This window comes from Pelobates fuscus, chromosome 2 (assembly GCF_036172605.1).
Source record: "Pelobates fuscus isolate aPelFus1 chromosome 2, aPelFus1.pri, whole genome shotgun sequence".
Taxonomy (NCBI): Eukaryota; Metazoa; Chordata; class Amphibia; order Anura; family Pelobatidae; genus Pelobates; species Pelobates fuscus.
In genome coordinates, this window is record NC_086318.1 from 64,780,484 (window position 1) to 64,804,735 (window position 24,252).

At 39.1% G+C, this 24,252-nt stretch overlaps 8 non-coding genes across 8 annotated transcripts; all 8 read left to right on the forward strand.

Moving 5' to 3' along the window:
- Positions 1-3,564: 3,564 nt before the first annotated feature.
- Positions 3,565-3,637, forward strand: TRNAK-CUU (transfer RNA lysine (anticodon CUU)). Its single transcript has one exon. It is a non-coding gene; the product is annotated as a tRNA-Lys (tRNA).
- A 1,892-nt stretch (positions 3,638-5,529) lies between these two features.
- Positions 5,530-5,602, forward strand: TRNAK-CUU (transfer RNA lysine (anticodon CUU)). The gene has a single exon. It is a non-coding gene; the product is annotated as a tRNA-Lys (tRNA).
- Positions 5,603-7,494: 1,892 nt separating this feature from the next.
- Positions 7,495-7,567, forward strand: TRNAK-CUU (transfer RNA lysine (anticodon CUU)). The gene has a single exon. It is a non-coding gene; the product is annotated as a tRNA-Lys (tRNA).
- A 1,134-nt stretch (positions 7,568-8,701) lies between these two features.
- TRNAK-CUU (transfer RNA lysine (anticodon CUU)) lies at positions 8,702-8,774 on the forward strand. The gene has a single exon. It is a non-coding gene; the product is annotated as a tRNA-Lys (tRNA).
- A 6,221-nt stretch (positions 8,775-14,995) lies between these two features.
- TRNAK-CUU (transfer RNA lysine (anticodon CUU)) lies at positions 14,996-15,068 on the forward strand. Its single transcript has one exon. It is a non-coding gene; the product is annotated as a tRNA-Lys (tRNA).
- Positions 15,069-16,195: 1,127 nt separating this feature from the next.
- TRNAK-CUU (transfer RNA lysine (anticodon CUU)) lies at positions 16,196-16,268 on the forward strand. The gene has a single exon. It is a non-coding gene; the product is annotated as a tRNA-Lys (tRNA).
- A 3,953-nt stretch (positions 16,269-20,221) lies between these two features.
- On the forward strand, positions 20,222-20,294 carry TRNAK-CUU (transfer RNA lysine (anticodon CUU)). Its single transcript has one exon. It is a non-coding gene; the product is annotated as a tRNA-Lys (tRNA).
- A 1,892-nt stretch (positions 20,295-22,186) lies between these two features.
- On the forward strand, positions 22,187-22,259 carry TRNAK-CUU (transfer RNA lysine (anticodon CUU)). Its single transcript has one exon. It is a non-coding gene; the product is annotated as a tRNA-Lys (tRNA).
- Positions 22,260-24,252: the final 1,993 nt, after the last annotated feature.

Genomic DNA, 24,252 nt, shown 5'->3' on the forward strand with positions numbered 1-24,252 from the left:
AAATGCTACCTTAGAATATAAGGAATTAAGTCATATTATTTCCATAAGAGCAATGAAGCCATTGTTTAAGAATGCAACTTTATATGTTTCAGTCTAGCTAAATCTCACCTTCCAACATAAGCAACTAGGGTCTATGATCTCTTTCACCATCAGGCCAGGAGAAATGAAACAATCCAAAAGGGGTAGGTTTTCAATGCTAATCACATGTTACTGGACACAGTCTAACTGAATACAATCTAAATTAAACCCCACTGTCAGACAAGAGCTACTATGGCCCATCATTTCCTTCACCATTTCTAATTGTTTTATGACTCTAGAAATGCAGACTTGGAGACTTCTCGTTATGATCCAAAAAGGGGAGATTTTCAAATCTTATCACCTGGACAGAAACTAAGGGATTAAAATCAAAACTAGATCTCACTGTGGAACAAGAGCTACTATGGCCCATTATATCCTTCACTGTTTCTGATTGTTTTACGAGTCTAGGAATGCCAACCTGGAGACGTTTCATTACAGGTTGGATTGCTTGAATCTTATAGGGTAAAGTGATATGATTTTTCTCTTGTTTAAGAAGGTAAATTTTATATCATACATTAAGATAGAGAGCTTTGCGAGTTCCCTCTTTCCCTCTGTCCACCCTTTGCTTCCGCAAAGCTCTCTCGGAATGCAGACTTGAAGACTTTTCATTACAGGGTGAATTATACTCTTAATCTCAGGGTCGTGGGTTCGAGCCCCACGTTGGGCGAGATGTGTTAACAAATTGCTACCTTAGAATATAAGGAATTAAGTCATATTATTTCCATAAGAGCAATGAAGCCATTGTTTAAGAAGGCAACTTTATATGGTTCAGTGGAGCTAAATCTCACCTTCCAACATAAGCAACTAGGGTCTATGATCTCTTTCACCATCAGGCCAGGAGAAATGAAACAATCCAAAAGGGGTAGGTTTTCAATGCTAATCACATGTTACTGGACACAGTCTAACTGAATACAATCTAAATTAAACCCCACTGTCAGACAAGAGCTACTATGGCCCATCATTTCCTTCACCATTTCTAATTGTTTTACGACTCTAGAAATGCAGACTTGGAGACTTCTCGTTATGATCCAAAAAGGGGAGATTTTCAAATCTTATCACCTGGACAGAAACTAAGGGATTAAAATCAAAACTAGATCTCACTGTGGAACAAGAGCTACTATGGCCCATTATATCCTTCACTGTTTCTGATTGTTTTACGAGTCTAGGAATGCCAACCTGGAGACGTTTCATTACAGGGTGGATTGCTTGAATCTTATAGGGTAAAGTGATATGATTTTTCTCTTGTTTAAGAAGGTAAATTTTATATCATACATTAAGATAGAGAGCTTTGCGAGTTCCCTCTTTCCCTCTGTCCACCCTTTGCTTCCGCAAAGCTCTCTCGGAATGCAGACTTGAAGACTTTTCATTACAGGGTGAGTTCTATAGGGTAAAGTGATCTGATTTTTCTCTTGTTTAAGAAGGTAAATTTATATATTATATTAAATAGTTAAACCAAGATAGAGAGCTTTGCAAGCTCTCTCCATCCACCCTTTGCATCCGAAGTCAGAGCATAATGCATGTAGGAATCAGCCCGGCTAGCTCAGTCAGTAGAGCATGAGACTCTTAATCTCAGGTTCGAGCCCCACGTTGGGCGAGATATGTAATTTTATGTCTCCTTTATTGAAAAAAAAAAAAAAAGAAGGAAGGTGCTTACGTTTGGCCTAGGGAATCATAAAAGTCACCATATATTAGAGCAGATTGTATATTTGAAAAACATAGAAGGTGAAGAAACAGGAGTGTAGTTCTTTGGAAAAGTGTGTCAAGCAATTTAATTGTTGTAAGACGATTGAGGAATTCTTACAAAACATTTTAGTAGAGGGAGATTTTCAAATCTAACCATAAACCAGTGGACACAACCTAGCAGGGGAACATGTTAACAAAATGCTACCTTAGAATATAAGGAATTAAGTCATATTATTTCCATAAGAGCAATGAAGCCATTGTTTATGAATGCAACTTTATATGTTTCAGTCTAGCTAAATCTCACCTTCCAACATAAGCAACTAGGGTCTATGATCTCTTTCACCATCAGGCCAGGAGAAATGAAACAATCCAAAAGGGGTAGGTTTTCAATGCTAATCACATGTTACTGGACACAGTCTAACTGAATACAATCTAAATTAAACCCCACTGTCAGACAAGAGCTACTATGGCCCATCATTTCCTTCACCATTTCTAATTGTTTTACGACTCTAGAAATGCAGACTTGGAGACTTCTCGTTATGATCCAAAAAGGGGAGATTTTCAAATCTTATCACCTGTTCAGAAACTAAGGGATTAAAATCAAAACTAGATCTCACTGTGGAACAAGAGCTACTATGGCCCATTATATCCTTCACTGTTTCTGATTGTTTTACGAGTCTAGGAATGCCAACCTGGAGACGTTTCATTACAGGTTGGATTGCTTGAATCTTATAGGGTAAAGTGATATGATTTTTCTCTTGTTTAAGAAGGTAAATTTTATATCATACATTAAGATAGAGAGCTTTGCGAGTTCCCTCTTTCCCTCTGTCCACCCTTTGCTTCCGCAAAGCTCTCTCGGAATGCAGACTTGAAGACTTTTCATTACAGGGTGAATTATACTCTTAATCTCAGGGTCGTGGGTTCGAGCCCCACGTTGGGCGAGATGTGTTAACAAATTGCTACCTTAGAATATAAGGAATTAAGTCATATTATTTCCATAAGAGCAATGAAGCCATTGTTTAAGAAGGCAACTTTATATGGTTCAGTGGAGCTAAATCTCACCTTCCAACATAAGCAACTAGGGTCTATGATCTCTTTCACCATCAGGCCAGGAGAAATGAAACAATCCAAAAGGGGTAGGTTTTCAATGCTAATCACATGTTACTGGACACAGTCTAACTGAATACAATCTAAATTAAACCCCACTGTCAGACAAGAGCTACTATGGCCCATCATTTCCTTCACCATTTCTAATTGTTTTACGACTCTAGAAATGCAGACTTGGAGACTTCTCGTTATGATCCAAAAAGGGGAGATTTTCAAATCTTATCACCTGGACAGAAACTAAGGGATTAAAATCAAAACTAGATCTCACTGTGGAACAAGAGCTACTATGGCCCATTATATCATTCACTGTTTCTGATTGTTTTACGAGTCTAGGAATGCCAACCTGGAGACGTTTCATTACAGGGTGGATTGCTTGAATCTTATAGGGTAAAGTGATATGATTTTTCTCTTGTTTAAGAAGGTAAATTTTATATCATACATTAAGATAGAGAGCTTTGCGAGTTCCCTCTTTCCCTCTGTCCACCCTTTGCTTCCGCAAAGCTCTCTCGGAATGCAGACTTGAAGACTTTTCATTACAGGGTGAGTTCTATAGGGTAAAGTGATCTGATTTTTCTCTTGTTTAAGAAGGTAAATTTATATATTATATTAAATAGTTAAACCAAGATAGAGAGCTTTGCAAACTCTCTCCATCCACCCTTTGCATCCGAAGTCAGAGCATAATGCATGTAGGAATCAGCCCGGCTAGCTCAGTCGGTAGAGCATGAGACTCTTAATCTCAGGGTCGTGGGTTCGAGCCCCACGTTGGGCGAGATATGTAATTTTATGTCTCCTTTATTGAAAAAAATAAAAAAAGAAGGAAGGTGCTTACGTTTGGCCTAGGGAATCATAAAAGTCACCATATATTAGAGCAGATTGTATATTTGAAAAACATAGAAGGTGAAGAAACAGGAGTGTAGTTCTTTGGAAAAGTGTGTCAAGCAATTTAATTGTTGTAAGACGATTGAGGAATTCTTACAAAACATTTTAGTAGAGGGAGCTTTTCAAATCTAACCATAAACCAGTGGACACAACCTAGCAGGGGAACATGTTAACAAAATGCTACCTTAGAATATAAGGAATTAAGTCATATTATTTCCATAAGAGCAATGAAGCCATTGTTTAAGAAGGCAACTTTATATGGTTCAGTGGAGCTAAATCTCACCTTCCAACATAAGCAACTAGGGTCTATGATCTCTTTCACCATCAGGCCAGGAGAAATGAAACAATCCAAAAGGGGTAGGTTTTCAATGCTAATCACATGTTACTGGACACAGTCTAACTGAATACAATCTAAATTAAACCCCACTGTCAGACAAGAGCTACTATGGCCCATCATTTCCTTCACCATTTCTAATTGTTTTACGACTCTAGAAATGCAGACTTGTAGACTTCTCGTTATGATCCAAAAAGGGGAGATTTTCAAATCTTATCACCTGGACAGAAACTAAGGGATTAAAATCAAAACTAGATCTCACTGTGGAACAAGAGCTACTATGGCCCATTATATCCTTCACTGTTTCTGATTGTTTTACGAGTCTAGGAATGCCAACCTGGAGACGTTTCATTACAGGTTGGATTGCTTGAATCTTATAGGGTAAAGTGATATGATTTTTCTCTTGTTTAAGAAGGTAAATTTTATATCATACATTAAGATAGAGAGCTTTGCGAGTTCCCTCTTTCCCTCTGTCCACCCTTTGCTTCCGCAAAGCTCTCTCGGAATGCAGACTTGAAGACTTTTCATTACAGGGTGAATTATACTCTTAATCTCAGGGTCGTGGGTTCGAGCCCCACGTTGGGCGAGATGTGTTAACAAATTGCTACCTTAGAATATAAGGAATTAAGTCATATTATTTCCATAAGAGCAATGAAGCCATTGTTTAAGAAGGCAACTTTATATGGTTCAGTGGAGCTAAATCTCACCTTCCAACATAAGCAACTAGGGTCTATGATCTCTTTCACCATCAGGCCAGGAGAAATGAAACAATCCAAAAGGGGTAGGTTTTCAATGCTAATCACATGTTACTGGACACAGTCTAACTGAATACAATCTAAATTAAACCCCACTGTCAGACAAGAGCTACTATGGCCCATCATTTCCTTCACCATTTCTAATTGTTTTACGACTCTAGAAATGCAGACTTGGAGACTTCTCGTTATGATCCAAAAAGGGGAGATTTTCAAATCTTATCACCTGGACAGAAACTAAGGGATTAAAATCAAAACTAGATCTCACTGTGGAACAAGAGCTACTATGGCCCATTATATCCTTCACTGTTTCTGATTGTTTTACGAGTCTAGGAATGCCAACCTGGAGACGTTTCATTACAGGGTGGATTGCTTGAATCTTATAGGGTAAAGTGATATGGTTTTTCTCTTGTTTAAGAAGGTAAATTTTATATCATACATTAAGATAGAGAGCTTTGCGAGTTCCCTCTTTCCCTCTGTCCACCCTTTGCTTCCGCAAAGCTCTCTCGGAATGCAGACTTGAAGACTTTTCATTACAGGGTGAGTTCTATAGGGTAAAGTGATCTGATTTTTCTCTTGTTTAAGAAGGTAAATTTATATATTATATTAAATAGTTAAACCAAGATAGAGAGCTTTGCAAGCTCTCTCCATCCACCCTTTGCATCCGAAGTCAGAGCATAATGCATGTAGGAATCAGCCCGGCTAGCTCAGTCGGTAGAGCATGAGACTCTTAATCTCAGGGTCGTGGGTTTGAGCCCCACGTTGGGCGAGATATGTAATTTTATGTCTCCTTTATTGAAAAAAATAAAAAAAGAAGGAAGGTGCTTACGTTTGGCCTAGGGAATCATAAAAGTCACCATATATTAGAGCAGATTGTATATTTGAAAAACATAGAAGGTAAAGAAACAGGAGTGTAGTTCTTTGGAAAAGTGTGTCAAGCAATTTAATTGTTGTAAGACGATTGAGGAATTCTTACAAAACATTTTAGTAGAGGGAGATTTTCAAATCTAACCATAAACCAGTGGACACAACCTAGCAGGGGAACATGTTAACAAAATGCTACCTTAGAATATAAGGAATTAAGTCATATTATTTCCATAAGAGCAATGAAGCCATTGTTTAAGAAGGCAACTTTATATGGTTCAGTGGAGCTAAATCTCACCTTCCAACATAAGCAACTAGGGTCTATGATCTCTTTCACCATCAGGCCAGGAGAAATGAAACAATCCAAAAGGGGTAGGTTTTCAATGCTAATCACATGTTACTGGACACAGTCTAACTGAATACAATCTAAATTAAACCCCACTGTCAGACAAGAGCTACTATGGCCCATCATTTCCTTCACCATTTCTAATTGTTTTACGACTCTAGAAATGCAGACTTGGAGACTTCTCGTTATGATCCAAAAAGGGGAGATTTTCAAATCTTATCACCTGGACAGAAACTAAGGGATTAAAATCAAAACTAGATCTCACTGTGGAACAAGAGCTACTATGGCCCATTATATCCTTCACTGTTTCTGATTGTTTTACGAGTCTAGGAATGCCAACCTGGAGACGTTTCATTACAGGTTGGATTGCTTGAATCTTATAGGGTAAAGTGATATGGTTTTTCTCTTGTTTAAGAAGGTAAATTTTATATCATACATTAAGATAGAGAGCTTTGCGAGTTCCCTCTTTCCCTCTGTCCACCCTTTGCTTCCGCAAAGCTCTCTCGGAATGCAGACTTGAAGACTTTTCATTACAGGGTGAATTATACTCTTAATCTCAGGGTCGTGGGTTCGAGCCCCACGTTGGGCGAGATGTGTTAACAAATTGCTACCTTAGAATATAAGGAATTAAGTCATATTATTTCCATAAGAGCAATGAAGCCATTGTTTAAGAAGGCAACTTTATATGGTTCAGTGGAGCTAAATCTCACCTTCCAACATAAGCAACTAGGGTCTATGATCTCTTTCACCATCAGGCCAGGAGAAATGAAACAATCCAAAAGGGGTAGGTTTTCAATGCTAATCACATGTTACTGGACACAGTCTAACTGAATACAATCTAAATTAAACCCCACTGTCAGACAAGAGCTACTATGGCCCATCATTTCCTTCACCATTTCTAATTGTTTTACGACTCTAGAAATGCAGACTTGGAGACTTCTCGTTATGATCCAAAAAGGGGAGATTTTCAAATCTTATCACCTGGACAGAAACTAAGGGATTAAAATCAAAACTAGATCTCACTGTGGAACAAGAGCTACTATGGCCCATTATATCCTTCACTGTTTCTGATTGTTTTACGAGTCTAGGAATGCCAACCTGGAGACGTTTCATTACAGGTTGGATTGCTTGAATCTTATAGGGTAAAGTGATATGATTTTTCTCTTGTTTAAGAAGGTAAATTTTATATCATACATTAAGATAGAGAGCTTTGCGAGTTCCCTCTTTCCCTCTGTCCACCCTTTGCTTCCGCAAAGCTCTCTCGGAATGCAGACTTGAAGACTTTTCATTACAGGGTGAGTTCTATAGGGTAAAGTGATCTGATTTTTCTCTTGTTTAAGAAGGTAAATTTATATATTATATTAAATAGTTAAACCAAGATAGAGAGCTTTGCAAGCTCTCTCCATCCACCCTTTGCATCCGAAGTCAGAGCATAATGCATGTAGGAATCAGCCCGGCTAGCTCAGTCGGTAGAGCATGAGACTCTTAATCTCAGGGTCGTGGGTTCGAGCCCCACGTTGGGCGAGATATGTAATTTTATGTCTCCTTTATTGAAAAAAATTAAAAAAGAAGGAAGGTGCTTACGTTTGGCCTAGGGAATCATAAAAGTCACCATATATTAGAGCAGATTGTATATTTGAAAAACATAGAAGGTGAAGAAACAGGAGTGTAGTTCTTTGGAAAAGTGTGTCAAGCAATTTAATTGTTGTAAGACGATTGAGGAATTCTTACAAAACATTTTAGTAGAGGGAGATTTTCAAATCTAACCATAAACCAGTGGACACAACCTAGCAGGGGAACATGTTAACAAAATGCTACCTTAGAATATAAGGAATTAAGTCATAATATTTCCATTAGAGCAATGAAGCCATTGTTTAAGAATGCAACTTTATATGTTTCAGTCTAGCTAAATCTCACCTTCCAACATAAGCAACTAGGGTCTATGATCTCTTTCACCATCAGGCCAGGAGAAATGAAACAATCCAAAAGGGGTAGGTTTTCAATGCTAATCACATGTTACTGGACACAGTCTAACTGAATACAATCTAAATTAAACCCCACTGTCAGACAAGAGCTACTATGGCCCATCATTTCCTTCACCATTTCTAATTGTTTTACGACTCTAGAAATGCAGACTTGGAGACTTCTCGTTATGATCCAAAAAGGGGAGATTTTCAAATCTTATCACCTGGACAGAAACTAAGGGATTAAAATCAAAACTAGATCTCACTGTGGAACAAGAGCTACTATGGCCCATTATATCCTTCACTGTTTCTGATTGTTTTACGAGTCTAGGAATGCCAACCTGGAGACGTTTCATTACAGGTTGGATTGCTTGAATCTTATAGGGTAAAGTGATATGATTTTTCTCTTGTTTAAGAAGGTAAATTTTATATCATACATTAAGATAGAGAGCTTTGCGAGTTCCCTCTTTCCCTCTGTCCACCCTTTGCTTCCGCAAAGCTCTCTCGGAATGCAGACTTGAAGACTTTTCATTACAGGGTGAGTTCTATAGGGTAAAGTGATCTGATTTTTCTCTTGTTTAAGAAGGTAAATTTATATATTATATTAAATAGTTAAACCAAGATAGAGAGCTTTGCAAGCTCTCTCCATCCACCCTTTGCATCCGAAGTCAGAGCATAATGCATGTAGGAATCAGCCCGGCTAGCTCAGTCGGTAGAGCATGAGACTCTTAATCTCAGGGTCGTGGGTTCGAGCCCCACGTTGGGCGAGATATGTAATTTTATGTCTCCTTTATTGAAAAAAATAAAAAAAGAAGGAAGGTGCTTACGTTTGGCCTAGGGAATCATAAAAGTCACCATATATTAGAGCAGATTGTATATTTGAAAAACATAGAAGGTAAAGAAACAGGAGTGTAGTTCTTTGGAAAAGTGTGTCAAGCAATTTAATTGTTGTAAGACGATTGAGGAATTCTTACAAAACATTTTAGTAGAGGGAGATTTTCAAATCTAACCATAAACCAGTGGACACAACCTAGCAGGGGAACATGTTAACAAAATGCTACCTTAGAATATAAGGAATTAAGTCATATTATTTCCATAAGAGCAATGAAGCCATTGTTTAAGAAGGCAACTTTATATGGTTCAGTGGAGCTAAATCTCACCTTCCAACATAAGCAACTAGGGTCTATGATCTCTTTCACCATCAGGCCAGGAGAAATGAAACAATCCAAAAGGGGTAGGTTTTCAATGCTAATCACATGTTACTGGACACAGTCTAACTGAATACAATCTAAATTAAACCCCACTGTCAGACTGTCGCGTTCGTGGTGTGTAGATTCTAGTGTTTCCAGTTCCTGTGTTAGTTGGGCAATTCTTTGTTCTCGGTTTCGTTTAGCGGAGGATGCAATTCTGATGAGTTCCCCCCTTATGACTGCCTTATGGGCTTCCCACAGGAGTGGTGGGGACGTTTCTGGTTGTGTGTTCTCCTTAAAGTATGGGGTAATTGCCTCTTCTATCCGTGATGTGTTTACTGTGTCGTTTAAAAGCTGATCGTTTAGTTTCCATTGGGTAGAAGGACGAGGTAGTTGTGGAATGTTTAGTGTCAATTTCATTGGGGCGTGGTCTGACCAGGTAATTGGGCCATATGCGGCTGCTGTCACTAGGGATAGATACCTGTGTTGGAGAAAGATTGAATCAATTCGAGAGTATGTGCCTGTTGGTGGGGAGTAAAACGAAAAAATCCTTGCGTGATGGGTGAAGTAACCTCCAACAGTCAAACAGTTGGGCCTCAAGGAGTGGGGAGTTAATCTGCTTTCTGGTTTGTATCGTATGTGGCTGCATCTTGGCTGTGGAGTCTAGTTTCCCATCAAGGGAGAAGTTTATATCTCCTCCTAATATTAGAATACCCTCTTGGAAATCTGATAATTTAACCAGTATTTTTTTCAAGAATTGATTTTGTTTTTTGTTAGGTGCGTATATGTTGACTAATGTTACTGGGACTGTGCCTAATGTTCCCTTTACGAACAGAAATCTACCTGAGTCATCTGTAAGGTGGTTTTGTGTAGTGAATGGTGTGTGTCTACTAATCAGTATCGCTACCCCTCTTGATTTGGATTCGGAGTAGTGGCCATAGTAGCCATGTGGGTAGTCTTTACTACGTATTTTTGTGGATGTCCCCTTGCGTAAGTGAGTTTCTTGGATGAAAATAATATCAGCTTTCTGTCTGCGGAAGTCGGACAAAGCCAGGGATCTTTTTTCAGGAGTATTAAGACCTTTGGCGTTTTGTGTTAGTATCGTTAGTGAGGTCATTGTGGGGTGTTTACTTTAAGTTGTGATGGTGTGAAAGTTTTTAGGTATGTTGTATGTGAAAAGGGAGGGCTGGAGAAGTCTGGAGTTTAAACTACGGTGGAAATATTGTGTCTTGAGATGTTCTGGCTCTAATTATAAGCATGCACATCAACAATTCTCTGTGACTAATGTGTACCCACTTATTGTTGCAATCAAATTACTCGAAACAGGTTTAGAACCAGCATGTAAACAAACAGTTAAACAATAAACGAAGTAAACGGAGTAAAAGTGTAGGTAGAGATAACTACCTTGACTTACAACAGTTGGTGGTATATATACACCGTATAGTAGATCTGTAAAGTTGCTTTAAAGGTACTGGTGGTCAGATATCCTGTAAGGGTTCTGGCGAGACCAGAGCTTGGAGCCCTACACCAGTAACAGGTTGGTGATGGTGCTCAGGCGGGAGCACTATGGATCCCATGAAAAGAGGGGGAAGGGAGATGACAAGGAGGAACGGGTATTTAGGGGGGGAATGGTAGTGGGGTGAAGGAATGGTAGAGGAGGGGTGAGGAAGGCACAGGGGATGAAATAACCAAACCCCTTAGTTGGGGATTTCTCGCAGGAAGCGAGAGTATAGGTGATCTATCTTGACGCAATTGATATATACCCTTTAGTAAATAGGAGGAACCTTGTGGCATAACTAAGGATCCCGGGTAATCCAATCTTTTGTATACATGTGAGTAGTTGCTTTAGGAGACATAGAGGTAAGCCTGTCGCCAGGTAACTGTACTGAGCAGATGATGAGTGATGAAAGTGAGTAGGTGCAGCTGGGATAAGAGAGGGAGGAAGGGGAGAGAGGAAATAGAGTGGGAGGTGAAAAAACGGAGGACTTGAGGTAGGTAAAGAGGTGAGGGGGGAGAGGGAGGAAATAATAATCATATCTTTTGACAGACATACATTATTAAGTAGTGTTACGTTAAATTAAATTGAATTGAATTAAGTTAAACCAGCTTAATTTCCCAGACTATACAGTAAACAAAAATGGTTCCAGATTAGCAATAATAGTTTGACCATTTCAGACCTTAAAGTGGTCAAAAGCTGTCGCCCAGTAGACCACATGATATAGCCTATACAACCTGCATGTAGATTATACTGGAGAGATACTGTGATGAAGTGGATGTTTCTCGAGCCGGGTTGAGAATTCAAGTCAGTAGGTTAGGCTGGTGTCACAGAGGCCTCGCTTAGTTGGTCGGAGTCCTGTTGGACAAACAGAGTCAGCTAGAATAGCATAAAATCTGTGAAATGATGATTAGATGCGGCTGATTGTTAACTTGGAGTAGGAGTGAGGGGATGCGGGTTAGGGTGGAGAGTTCATCGTCTGCTTCTAAGTGATGTATGAAGGGAGATTTCTGGTTGTCATCTGGCCGGCCGTGTTGCTTTTCTAGGGCATGAAGTATAGAGTAAAGAGTTGAGCTGAGCTAGGTGAAAAAAGGAGAAAAAGATATGTTCTTTCATTCTGGAGATTGTAGGTTTCGGTGGTTTGCAGTATCCGCAGGTAATCTTGATCTCTGTTGTGGTGAGAGAAATCTCTGATCATTCCTTCTCTTTTTAGCAGGTGTAATCCATCGCTGTCTCTGGGGAAGGCTTGTATTATCATGTTGAGGTTGCAGCCCGTTCCAGTCTAACACACTGGTATTCGGTAAGTCAAGTGCCTGGAGGAACGGCGGGATGTCTAAGATAGAGGATATCGTTAACATAGTGCCCTTGTGGTTAACTAAATCCCCAACGGTATCTGATGTTTCTGTTTCTCAAAAGTTCAGAAATAGGTTTTAGGGCTCTGCGGGCCTGTAATGTGTAACGGGAGAGATCCGGGTATATCTGTATCGGGTGACCGTGAAAAAGGAGAGGTTGGGAGGTATCTCTGAGCGATTTTATGATATTATCTTTAATTGTGAAATAGTGGATTCTGCATATTGCATCCCTAGGGGTTTCAGGTGACAGTCCTCTAGGGCGTAATGATCGGTGGGCTCTGTCTATTAATATTACATTATCACTTTGTTCCCCAAGGATGAGGTTAAACAGCTCAGTTAGTACAGCTTCCAAGCTCTCACCTTGGGATTCTGGAAGGCGTCTTATTCGCAAATTGTTCCTCCTCCCTCGATTGTCCAAGTCATCCACATGTCTCTGTGTGTCCGCCATGTTTAAGGCATGTGATTGTAACGAAGTTGTTATATTTGTTAATTGAGCCTGTATTATATTCCTTTCTTCCTCCAGATCTACTACTCTGAGATTTAGCTGGCGTACTTCCGTGCCTATCGCCTCCATTTTCGTGTGAAACGTGGCTTCCAGTTTGCCCATCGTGATTTGTAGATCCGTTTTCATGCTGTGCAGATCGGTTTTGGAAGGTAGGTTTTTTAGAATGGATTTGATGTCAGAGTCATTTGCTATATCGGAAGATATTTGGGAGAGTTCTGAGGCTGAAGGACTGCTGGGCTGAGGTGCTGCGTCCGCCATTTCACGAGCTGTAGTCTCGGCCTCCTCCCTGCGGTCTAAATTTTCTTTGAAATATCGGGTCAGAGCTCCCGATTTAGAGGATGGGGTTTTCCCCTGGTGTCCTTGTGCTGGACCCTGCTTCTTATTATTGCCCATGTCGTGTTATAGTCTCCGATTGAGATGGATTGGGGCCCGGGTCCTCAGGAGCTAAATCAGTGTGCGTCCATTCAGCTCCGTGGTCGGCCACGCCCCCCAGATTGCTTGAATCTGATAGGGTAAAGTGATATGATTTTTCTCTTGTTTAAGAAGGTAAATTTTATATCTTACATTAAGATAGAGAGCTTTGCGAGTTCCCTCTGTCCACCCTTTGCTACCGCAAAGCTCTCTCGGAATGCAGACTTGAAGACTTTTCATTACAGGGTGAGTTCTATAGGGTAAAGTGATCTGATTTTTCTCTTGTTTAAGAAGGTAAATTTATATATTATATTAAATAGTTAAACCAAGATAGAGAGCTTTGCAAGCTCTCTCCATCCACCCTTTGCATCCGAAGTCAGAGCATAATGCATGTAGGAATCAGCCCGGCTAGCTCAGTCAGTAGAGCATGAGACTCTTAATCTCAGGTTCGAGCCCCACGTTGGGCGAGATATGTAATTTTATATCTCCTTTATTGAAAAAATAAAAAAAGAAGTAAGGTGCTTACGTTTGGACTAGGGCAGGGGTAGGCAACCTTCGGCTCTACAGATGTTTTGGACTACATCTCCCATAATGCTTTTACAGCCATATTGCTGGCAAAGCATCAAGGGAGATGTAGTCCACAACATCTGTAGAGCCGCAGGTTGCCTACCCCTGGACTAGGGAATCATAAAAGTCACCATATATTAGAGCAGATTGTATATTTGAAAAACATAGAAGTTGAAGAAACAGGAGTGTAGTTTTTTGGAAAAGTGTGTCAAGCAATTTAATTGTTGTAAGACGATTGAGGAATTCTTACAAAACATTTTAGTAGAGGGAGATTTTCAAATCTAACCATAAACCAGTGGACACAACCTAGCAGGGGAAAATGTTAACAAAATGCTACCTTAGAATATAAGGAATTAAGTCATATTATTTCCATAAGAGCAATGAAGCCATTGTTTAAGAAGGCAACTTTATATGGTTCAGTGGAGCTAAATCTCACCTTCCAACATAAGCAACTAGGGTCTATGATCTCTTTCACCATCAGGCCAGGAGAAATGAAACAATCCAAAAGGTTTTCAATGCTAATCACATGTTACTGAACACAGTCTAACTGAATACAATCTAAATTAAACCCCACTGTCAGACAAGAGCTACTATGGGCCATCATTTCCTTCACCATTTCTAATTGTTTTACGACTCTAGAAATGCAGACTTGGAGACTTCTCGTTATGATCCAAAAAGAGGAGATTTTAAAATCTTATCACCTGGACAGAAACTAAGGGATTAAAATCAAAACTAGATCTCTCTGTGGAACAAGAGCTACTATGGCCCATTATATCCTTCACTGTTTCTGATTGTTTTACGAGTCTAGGAATGCCAACCAGGAAACGTTTCATTACAGGGTGGATTGCTTGAATCTTATAGGGTAAAGTGATATGATTTTTCTCTTGTTTAAGAAGGTAAATTTTCCCCCGTATTAGGGGAACCCGGGAGGATGTGGGTGACGTAGGCGACGTAGGTGCGGACGCACGCACCGGAGGGCGGAGTTAGGGGGGGCGGCGGTGGCGGAAGACGCGGTCGGGGGGAGAGCAGAGAACGGAGAGCGGGAGATTTCGGAGACGAGGTCGGGAACAAGCAGATATCTTGTAGGTCCGTTTTGAGAAGCCAACAATCAAGTACCCCGAAGAAATGAAGTAGAGAAGTAGAGAAAAAGATGAAACTCTACTCGCAGAGATAAGTGACAAGAGTAGTTAAACAATTTCTGTCTGACTACTTTTTTTTCCCTTTTCCCTTCCACTCTCTGGAAGATATATATCACAGTTCACAGTCCATTTAAGTTTTGGAATGACATACTAGTATCACAGGGCTGTTTATTTGTGTGAGGCTAGTGATAATCCTCTTGTACCCCTCAAGCTGCCAAATCCGAAACTTCAGGCTGCTACAGACAAGACACTAAAACGCTTATTAGAAACTGCATTACTTTGCTGCAGTATGAAGGAGACTCCACAGTAGAGAGTGCATGTAGGAATCAGCCCGGCTAGCTCAGTCGGTAGAGCATGAGACTCTTAATCTCAGGGTCGTGGGTTCGAGCCCCACGTTGGGCGAGATATGTAATTTTATATCTCCTTTAATGAAAAAATAAAAAAAGAAGGAAGGTGCTTACGTTTGGCCTAGGGAATCATAAAAGTCACCATATATTAGAGCAGATTGTATATTTGAAAAACATAGAAGGTGAAGAAACAGGAGTGTAGTTCTTTGGAAAAGTGTGTCAAGCTATTTAATAAGACGTTTGAGGAATTCTTACAAAACATTTTAGTAGAGGGAGATTTTCAAATCTAACCATAAACCAGTGGACACAACCTAGCAGGGGAAAATGTTAACAAATTGCTACCTTAGAATATAAGGAATTAAGTCATATTATTTCCATAAGAGCAATGAAGCCATTGTTTAAGAAGGCAACTTTATATGGTTCAGTGGAGCTAAATCTCACCTTCCAACATAAGCAACTAGGGTCTATGATCTCTTTCACCATCAGGCCAGGAGAAATGAAACAATCCAAAAGGGGTAGGTTTTCAATGCTAATCACATGTTACTGGAAACAGTCTAACTGAATACAATCTAAATTAAACCCCACTGTCAGACAAGAGCTACTATGGCCCATCATTTCCTTCACCATTTCTAATTGTTTTACGACTCTAGAAATGCAGACTTGAAGACTTCTCGTTATGATCCAAAAAGGGGAGATTTTCAAATCTTATCACCTGGACAGAAACTAAGGGATTAAAATCAAAACTAGATCTCACTGTGGAACAAGAGCTACTATGGCCCATTATATCCTTCACTGTTTCTGATTGTTTTACGAGTCTAGGAATGCCAACCTGGAGACGTTTCATTACAGTTTGGATTGCTTGAATCTTTAAGGGTAAAGTGATATGATTTTTCTCTTGTTTAAGAAGGTAAATTTTATATCATACATTAAGATAGAGAGCTTTGCGAGTTCCCTCTTTCCCTCTGTCCACCCTTTGCTTCCGCAAAGCTCTCTCGGAATGCAGACTTGAAGACTTTTCATTACAGGGTGAGTTCTATAGGGTAAAGTGATCTGATTTTTCTCTTGTTTAAGAAGGTAAATTTATATATTATATTAAATAGTTAAACCAAGATAGAGAGCTTTGCAAACTCTCTCCATCCACCCTTTGCATCCGAAGTCAGAGCATAATGCATGTAGGAACCAGCCCGGCTAGCTCAGTCGGTAGAGCATGAGACTCTTAATCTCAGGGTTGTGGGTTCGAGCCCCACGTTGGGCGAGATATGTAATTTTATGTCTCCTTTATTGAAAAAAATAAAAAAAGAAGGAAGGTGCTTACGTTTGGCCTAGGGAATCATAAAAGTCACCATATATTAGAGCAGATTGTATATTTGAAAAACATAGAAGGTGAAGAAACAGGAGTGTAGTTCTTTGGAAAAGTGTGTCAAGCAATTTAATTGTTGTAAGACGATTGAGGAATTCTTACAAAACATTTTAGTAGAGGGAGAATTTCAAATCTAACCATAAACCAGTGGGCACAACCTAGCAGGGGAACATGTTAACAAAATGCTACCTTAGAATATAAGGAATTAAGTCATATTATTTCCATAAGAGCAATGAAGCCATTGTTTAAGAATGCAACTTTATATGGTTCAGTGGAGCTAAATCTCACCTTCCAACATAAGCAACTAGGGTCTATGATCTCTTTCACCATCAGGCCAGGAGAAATGAAACAATCCAAAAGGGGTAGGTTTTCAATGCTAATCACATGTTACTGGACACAGTCTAACTGAATACAATCTAAATTAAACCCCACTGTCAGACAAGAGCTACTATGGCCCATCATTTCCTTCACCATTTCTAATTGTTTTACGACTCTAGAAATGCAGACTTGGAGACTTCTCGTTATGATCCAAAAAGGGGAGATTTTCAAATCTTATCACCTGGACAGAAACTAAGGGATTAAAATCAAAACTAGATCTCACTGTGGAACAAGAGCTACTATGGCCCATTATATCCTTCACTGTTTCTGATTGTTTTACGAGTCTAGGAATGCCAACCTGGAGACGTTTCATTACAGGTTGGATTGCTTGAATCTTATAGGGTAAAGTGATATGATTTTTCTCTTGTTTAAGAAGGTAAATTTTATATCATACATTAAGATAGAGAGCTTTGCGAGTTCCCTCTTTCCCTCTGTCCACCCTTTGCTTCCGCAAAGCTCTCTCGGAATGCAGACTTGAAGACTTTTCATTACAGGCTGAATTATACTCTTAATCTCAGGGTCGTGGGTTCGAGCCCCACGTTGGGCGAGATATGTAATTTTATGTCTCCTTTATTGAAAAAAATAAAAAAAGAAGGAAGGTGCTTACGTTTGGCCTAGGGAATCATAAAAGTCACCATATATTAGAGCAGATTGTATATTTGAAAAATATAGAAGTTGAAGAAACAGGAGTGTAGTTCTTTGGAAAAGTGTGTCAAGCAATTTAATTGTTGTAAGACGATTGAGGAATTCTTACAAAACATTTTAGAAGAGGGAGATTTTCAAATCTAACCATAAACCAGTGGACACAACCTAGCAGGGGAACATGTTAACAAAATGCTACCTTAGAATATAAGGAATTAAGTCATATTATTTCCATAAGAGCAATGAAGCCATTGTTTAAGAATGCAACTTTATATGGTTTAGTGGAGCTAAATCTCACCTTCCAACATAAGCAACTAGGGTCTATGATCTCTTTCACCATCAGGCCAGGAGAAATGAAACAATCCAAAAGGGGTAGGTTTTCAATGCTAATCACATGTTACTGGACACAGTCTAACTGAATTCAATCTAAATTAAACCCCACTGTCAGACAAGAGCTACTATGGCCCATCATTTCCTTCACCATTTCTAATTGTTTTACGACTCTAGAAATGCAGACTTGGAGACTTCTCGTTATGATCCAAAAAGGGGAGATTTTCAAATCTTATCACCTGGACAGAAACTAAGGGATTAAAATCAAAACTAGATCTCACTGTGGAACAAGAGCTACTATGGCCCATTATATCCTTCACTGTTTCTGATTGTTTTACGAGTCTAGGAATGCCAACCTGGAGACGTTTCATTACAGGTTGGATTGCTTGAATCTTATAGGGTAAAGTGATATGATTTTTCTCTTGTTTAAGAAGGTAAATTTTATATCATACATTAAGATAGAGAGCTTTGCGAGTTCCCTCTTTCCCTCTGTCCACCCTTTGCTTCCGCAAAGCTCTCTCGGAATGCAGACTTGAAGACTTTTCATTACAGGCTGAATTATACTCTTAATCTCAGGGTCGTGGGTTCGAGCCCCACGTTGGGCGAGATATGTAATTTTATGTCTCCTTTATTGAAAAAAATAAAAAAAGAAGGAAGGTGCTTACGTTTGGCCTAGGGAATCATAAAAGTCACCATATATTAGAGCAGATTGTATATTTGAAAAACATAGAAGGTGAAGAAACAGGAGTGTAGTTCTTTGGAAAAGTGTGTCAAGCAATTTAATTGTTGTAATTCGATTGAGGAATTCTTACAAAACATTTTAGTAGAGGGAGATTTTCCAAATCTAACCATAAACCAGTGGACACAACCTAGCAGGGGAACATGTTAACAAAATGCTACCTTAGAATATAAGGAATTAAGTCATATTATTTCCATAAGAGCAATGAAGCCATTGTTTAAGAAGTCAACTTTATATGGTTCAGTGGAGCTAAATCTCACCTTCCAACATAAGCAACTAGGGTCTATGATCTCTTTCACCATCAGGCCAGGAGAAATGAAACAATCCAAAAGGGGTAGGTTTTCAATGCTAATCACATGTTACTGGACACAGTCTAACTGAATACAATCTAAATTAAACCCCACTGTCAGACAAGAGCTACTATGGCCCATCATTTCCTTCACCATTTCTAATTGTTTTACGACTCTAGAAATGCAGACTTGAAGACTTCTCGTTATGATCCAAAAAGGGGAGATTTTCAAATCTTATCACCTGGACAGAAACTAAGGGATTAAAATCAAAACTAGATCTCATTGTGGAACAAGAGCTACTATGGCCCATTATATCCTTCACTGTTTCTGATTGTTTTACGAGTCTAGGAATGCCAACCTGGAGACGTTTCATTACAGTTTGGATTGCTTGAATCTTATAGGGTAAAGTGATATGATTTTTCTCTTGTTTAAGAAGGTAAATTTTATATCATACATTAAGATAGAGAGCTTTGCGAGTTCCCTCTTTCCCTCTGTCCACCCTTTGCTTCCGCAAAGCTCTCTCGGAATGCAGACTTGAAGACTTTTCATTACAGGGTGAATTATACTCTTAATCTCAGGGTCGTGGGTTCGAGCCCCACGTTGGGCGAGATGTGTTAACAAATTGCTACCTTAGAATATAAGGAATTAAGTCATATTATTTCCATAAGAGCAATGAAGCCATTGTTTAAGAATGCAACTTTATATGGTTCAGTGGAGCTAAATCTCACCTTCCAACATAAGCAACTAGGGTCTATGATCTCTTTCACCATCAGGCCAGGAGAAATGAAACAATCCAAAAGGGGTAGGTTTTCAATGCTAATCACATGTTACTGGACACAGTCTAACTGAATACAATCTAAATTAAACCCCACTGTCAGACAAGAGCTACTATGGCCCATCATTTCCTTCACCATTTCTAATTGTTTTACGACTCTAGAAATGCAGACTTGGAGACTTCTCGTTATGATCCAAAAAGGGGAGATTTTCAAATCTTATCACCTGGACAGAAACTAAGGGATTAAAATCAAAACTAGATCTCACTGTGGAACAAGAGCTACTATGGCCCATTATATCCTTCACTGTTTCTGATTGTTTTACGAGTCTAGGAATGCCAACCTGGAGACGTTTCATTACAGGGTGGATTGCTTGAATCTTATAGGGTAAAGTGATATGATTTTTCTCTTGTTTAAGAAGGTAAATTTTATATCATACATTAAGATAGAGAGCTTTGCGAGTTCCCTCTTTCCCTCTGTCCACCCTTTGCTTCCGCAAAGCTCTCTCGGAATGCAGACTTGAAGACTTTTCATTACAGGGTGAGTTCTATAGGGTAAAGTGATCTGATTTTTCTCTTGTTTAAGAAGGTAAATTTATATATTATATTAAATAGTTAAACCAAGATAGAGAGCTTTGCAAGCTCTCTCCATCCACCCTTTGCATCCGAAGTCAGAGCATAATGCATGTAGGAACCAGCCCGGCTAGCTCAGTCGGTAGAGCATGAGACTCTTAATCTCAGGGTCGTGGGTTCGAGCCCCACGTTGGGCGAGATATGTAATTTTATGTCTCCTTTATTGAAAAAAATAAAAAAAGAAGGAAGGTGCTTACGTTTGGCCTAGGGAATCATAAAAGTCACCATATATTAGAGCAGATTGTATATTTGAAAAACATAGAAGGTGAAGAAACAGGAGTGTAGTTCTTTGGAAAAGTGTGTCAAGCAATTTAATTGTTGTAAGACGATTGAGGAATTCTTACAAAACATTTTAGTAGAGGGAGATTTTCAAATCTAACCATAAACCAGTGGACACAACCTAGCAGGGGAACATGTTAACAAAATGCTACCTTAGAATATAAGGAATTAAGTCATATTATTTCCATAAGAGCAATGAAGCCATTGTTTAAGAATGCAACTTTATATGGTTCAGTGGAGCTAAATCTCACCTTCCAACATAAGCAACTAGGGTCTATGATCTCTTTCACCATCAGGCCAGGAGAAATGAAACAATCCAAAAGGGGTAGGTTTTCAATGCTAATCACATGTTACTGGACACAGTCTAACTGAATTCAATCTAAATTAAACCCCACTGTCAGACAAGAGCTACTATGGCCCATCATTTCCTTCACCATTTCTAATTGTTTTACGACTCTAGAAATGCAGACTTGGAGACTTCTCGTTATGATCCAAAAAGGGGAGATTTTCAAATCTTATCACCTGGACAGAAACTAAGGGATTAAAATCAAAACTAGATCTCACTGTGGAACAAGAGCTACTATGGCCCATTATATCCTTCACTGTTTCTGATTGTTTTACGAGTCTAGGAATGCCAACCTGGAGACGTTTCATTACAGTTTGGATTGCTTGAATCTTATAGGGTAAAGTGATATGATTTTTCTCTTGTTTAAGAAGGTAAATTTTATATCATACATTAAGATAGAGAGCTTTGCGAGTTCCCTCTTTCCCTCTGTCCACCCTTTGCTTCCGCAAAGCTCTCTCGGAATGCAGACTTGAAGACTTTTCATTACAGGGTGAATTATACTCTTAATCTCAGGGTCGTGGGTTCGAGCCCCACGTTGGGCGAGATGTGTTAACAAATTGCTACCTTAGAATATAAGGAATTAAGTCATATTATTTCCATAAGAGCAATGAAGCCATTGTTTAAGAATGCAACTTTATATGGTTCAGTGGAGCTAAATCTCACCTTCCAACATAAGCAACTAGGGTCTATGATCTCTTTCACCATCAGGCCAGGAGAAATGAAACAATCCAAAAGGGGTAGGTTTTCAATGCTAATCACATGTTACTGGACACAGTCTAACTGAATACAATCTAAATTAAACCCCACTGTCAGACAAGAGCTACTATGGCCCATCATTTCCTTCACCATTTCTAATTGTTTTACGACTCTAGAAATGCAGACTTGGAGACTTCTCGTTATGATCCAAAAAGGGGAGATTTTCAAATCTTATCACCTGGACAGAAACTAAGGGATTAAAATCAAAACTAGATCTCACTGTGGAACAAGAGCTACTATGGCCCATTATATCCTTCACTGTTTCTGATTGTTTTACGAGTCTAGGAATGCCAACCTGGAGACGTTTCATTACAGGGTGGATTGCTTGAATCTTATAGGGTAAAGTGATATGATTTTTCTCTTGTTTAAGAAGGTAAATTTTATATCATACATTAAGATAGAGAGCTTTGCGAGTTCCCTCTTTCCCTCTGTCCACCCTTTGCTTCCGCAAAGCTCTCTCGGAATGCAGACTTGAAGACTTTTCATTACAGGGTGAGTTCTATAGGGTAAAGTGATCTGATTTTTCTCTTGTTTAAGAAGGTAAATTTATATATTATATTAAATAGTTAAACCAAGATAGAGAGCTTTGCAAGCTCTCTCCATCCACCCTTTGCATCCGAAGTCAGAGCATAATGCATGTAGGAACCAGCCCGGCTAGCTCAGTCGGTAGAGCATGAGACTCTTAATCTCAGGGTCGTGGGTTCGAGCCCCACGTTGGGCGAGATATGTAATTTTATGTCTCCTTTATTGAAAAAAATAAAAAAAGAAGGAAGGTGCTTACGTTTGGCCTAGGGAATCATAAAAGTCACCATATATTAGAGCAGATTGTATATTTGAAAAACATAGAAGGTGAAGAAACAGGAGTGTAGTTCTTTGGAAAAGTGTGTCAAGCAATTTAATTGTTGTAAGACGATTGAGGAATTCTTACAAAACATTTTAGTAGAGGGAGATTTTCAAATCTAACCATAAACCAGTGGACACAACCTAGCAGGGGAACATGTTAACAAAATGCTACCTTAGAATATAAGGAATTAAGTCATATTATTTCCATAAGAGCAATGAAGCCATTGTTTAAGAATGCAACTTTATATGGTTCAGTGGAGCTAAATCTCACCTTCCAACATAAGCAACTAGGGTCTATGATCTCTTTCACCATCAGGCCAGGAGAAATGAAACAATCCAAAAGGGGTAGGTTTTCAATGCTAATCACATGTTACTGGACACAGTCTAACTGAATTCAATCTAAATTAAACCCCACTGTCAGACAAGAGCTACTATGGCCCATCATTTCCTTCACCATTTCTAATTGTTTTACGACTCTAGAAATGCAGACTTGGAGACTTCTCGTTATGATCCAAAAAGGGGAGATTTTCAAATCTTATCACCTGGACAGAAACTAAGGGATTAAAATCAAAACTAGATCTCACTGTGGAACAAGAGCTACTATGGCCCATTATATCCTTCACTGTTTCTGATTGTTTTACGAGTCTAGGAATGCCAACCTGGAGACGTTTCATTACAGGTTGGATTGCTTGAATCTTATAGGGTAAAGTGATATGATTTTTCTCTTGTTTAAGAAGGTAAATTTTATATCATACATTAAGATAGAGAGCTTTGCGAGTTCCCTCTTTCCCTCTGTCCACCCTTTGCTTCCGCAAAGCTCTCTCGGAATGCAGACTTGAAGACTTTTCATTACAGGCTGAATTATACTCTTAATCTCAGGGTCGTGGGTTCGAGCCCCACGTTGGGCGAGATATGTAATTTTATGTCTCCTTTATTGAAAAAAATAAAAAAAGAAGGAAGGTGCTTACGTTTGGCCTAGGGAATCATAAAAGTCACCATATATTAGAGCAGATTGTATATTTGAAAAACATAGAAGGTGAAGAAACAGGAGTGTAGTTCTTTGGAAAAGTGTGTCAAGCAATTTAATTGTTGTAATTCGATTGAGGAATTCTTACAAAACATTTTAGTAGAGGGAGATTTTCCAAATCTAACCATAAACCAGTGGACACAACCTAGCAGGGGAACATGTTAACAAAATGCTACCTTAGAATATAAGGAATTAAGTCATATTATTTCCATAAGAGCAATGAAGCCATTGTTTAAGAAGTCAACTTTATATGGTTCAGTGGAGCTAAATCTCACCTTCCAACATAAGCAACTAGGGTCTATGATCTCTTTCACCATCAGGCCAGGAGAAATGAAACAATCCAAAAGGGGTAGGTTTTCAATGCTAATCACATGTTACTGGACACAGTCTAACTGAATACAATCTAAATTAAACCCCACTGTCAGACAAGAGCTACTATGGCCCATCATTTCCTTCACCATTTCTAATTGTTTTACGACTCTAGAAATGCAGACTTGAAGACTTCTCGTTATGATCCAAAAAGGGGAGATTTTCAAATCTTATCACCTGGACAGAAACTAAGGGATTAAAATCAAAACTAGATCTCATTGTGGAACAAGAGCTACTATGGCCCATTATATCCTTCACTGTTTCTGATTGTTTTACGAGTCTAGGAATGCCAACCTGGAGACGTTTCATTACAGTTTGGATTGCTTGAATCTTATAGGGTAAAGTGATATGATTTTTCTCTTGTTTAAGAAGGTAAATTTTATATCATACATTAAGATAGAGAGCTTTGCGAGTTCCCTCTTTCCCTCTGTCCACCCTTTGCTTCCGCAAAGCTCTCTCGGAATGCAGACTTGAA